Genomic DNA, 2,188 nt, shown 5'->3' with positions numbered 1-2,188 from the left:
CCTCTTCCCAATCACCTCCTTCAGTGCTTGCTTCCTCTTGATCTTGTGTGTGTATTGCAGCCACTTGCTTTGTTTCTAATTTCCTGGTGAGCTCTGCTAGTTGCTTGGCAAACACCTTGTTTTGGGCTAGAATTGTATCAACATGGTTCAGCTCCATGACTCCTTTAGTGTTGTGTCTCTCTGAAGCATAGTAGTACTCATTCTCAGCCACTGTCTCAATCACTTCAATGGCTTCTTCCACAGTCTTTTTCCTGTTCAATGAACCTCCTGATGAATGGTCTACAGCCTTCCTTGATTCATAAGAAAGTCCATCATAGAAAATGTGCAATTGCACCCAGTCATGGAACATGTCTGGTGGGCATTTCCTTGTCAAATCCTTGAACCTCTCCCATGCCTCGTAGAGAGTTTCACCATCTTGTTGTCTAAACGTCTGAACCTCAGATCGAAGCCTATTGACCTTTTGTGGGGGGTAGAAACGTGCCAGAAACTTGCTTTCCACCTCATCCCAGGTTGTTAGGCTCCCCCTTGGGAATGATTCCAGCCACTTAGCTGCCTTGTCCCTAAGTGAAAATGGGAACAAGAGCAGTTTATAGGTATCTTCCTGGACTCCATTGGAATTCACAGTGTCGCAAATTCTCAGGAATTTTGTGAGATGTTGGTTTGGATCTTCATTAGCACTCCCACCAAATGAACAATGATTCTCCACAAGTGATATTAGCTGTGGTTTGAGTTCAAAATTGTTGGCCTGAATGGGTGGTTTCTGAATGCTGCTACCACAATTCCCAGAGGTTGGGTTTATGTATGAACTAAGAACCCTCCTCTCAGGAATGGCATTGTTTCCATCATCCCTCTCATGGTTGTGAACTTCTCTATCCATGTTGAGATCTAGAGCTTCCTCAAAATTGTCCTCAGATTCTCCTTCAGATTCCTCTTCTCTCAGTATTCTCTTTCCTCTTGCTTCCCTTCTAAGTCTATGAAGGGTCCTCTCTGGTTCGGTATATGGAGGGGTTGATGTCTCTCCTTTCCTACCTGTCATACAAGAACACAACACAGGCAACAAACAAGTGAAATACTCTTGGTTAATGGAAGAGTATGGTTAGAGTAGTTGAGGAATTAATTCAAATAGTTAGTGAGTCAGTGAGTTAGTTGCTTGAATTTAAAGGCATAAAGAAAGAAAGCATGTAACAGAGTGCAGAAATTAAAAATTCAACAAGTAACTTGAACTGAATTAACAAAGCAAGAAAAATGCTCAATCTAGTTAACTTCCAATTTGAGAATTGTCAATCGAAAACCAATCCCCGGCAACGGCGCCATAAACTTGATGTTGCATAAACTAGTTATGCTACGATTTAGGAAATTGCACGATCGGCAAAATTCCTTCCGGCAAGTGCACCGGTTATCGTCAAGTAAAAACTCACAATAGAGTGAGGTCGAATCCCACAAGGATTGGTTGAATGAGCAATTCGGATTAGAAGTGTGTCTAGTTGAGCGGAATCAAGAATTAGATGAGAATTGCGGAATGTAAAATTGGCGGGAAACGTAAATGGCAAGAAATTGAAATGGCGGAATCTTAAATTGCATGAATTAAAGAGCAGAAGCTAAATTGCTGAAATTAAAAGGGAATGGGGGTGATTGCATGAATTGAGTTGCAGAATGTAAAGAGAAAGTGGAAATCAGAGATGGGGAATTCATTGGGTTATAAGAGATATTGAGATCTCCGAATCAAAACATGTTTATCTCTTCCTCAACCAATGCGTTCATTGAATTTTGCTTGGCAATCTTAAACGTGGAAGGGGAGAAAGGTAGCCCTGGAGGTGTCGAACACGTTTAAGCTCCAGTTTAAGGTTAAACTGGAGCTTAAACGTGGAAATGGAGAAAGCAACCCTGGAGGAGAAAACTTGGTCGAACACGTTTAAGCTCCAGTTTAAGGTTAAACTGGAGCTTAAACGTGGAAATGGCTCCCTGGTTCATTTCCCATTTCTGGCGTTTAACCTCCAGTTTAACCTTAAACTGGAGGTTAAACGCCACTTTCACCCTTTTCTCAGCTTTCATGATTTTGGCCGTTTAAGTTCCAGTTTAAGCTTAAACTGGAACTTAAACTCCACATGTGATATTCAAGCTTCCTTTATTGATTTTTGTTGCTTCCTTGCCTAGCCTCTTCTTCCCTGAAATCATCCAAACAACTGCA

At 41.5% G+C, this 2,188-nt stretch overlaps 1 non-coding gene across 1 annotated transcript; it reads left to right on the top strand.

The window, feature by feature from the left end:
* Positions 1 to 347: 347 nt before the first annotated feature.
* LOC148547645 (small nucleolar RNA R71) lies at positions 348 to 451 on the top strand. Its single transcript, XR_015898778.1, has one exon. It is a non-coding gene; the product is annotated as a small nucleolar RNA R71 (small nucleolar RNA).
* Positions 452 to 2,188: the final 1,737 nt, after the last annotated feature.

The sequence above is a fragment of the Arachis ipaensis genome, chromosome B8, assembly GCF_059453495.1.
Source record: "Arachis ipaensis isolate K30076 ecotype BB chromosome B8, ASM5945349v1, whole genome shotgun sequence".
NCBI classification, from domain to species: Eukaryota; Viridiplantae; Streptophyta; class Magnoliopsida; order Fabales; family Fabaceae; genus Arachis; species Arachis ipaensis.
This window is presented reverse-complemented; position numbering and strand designations above follow the sequence as displayed.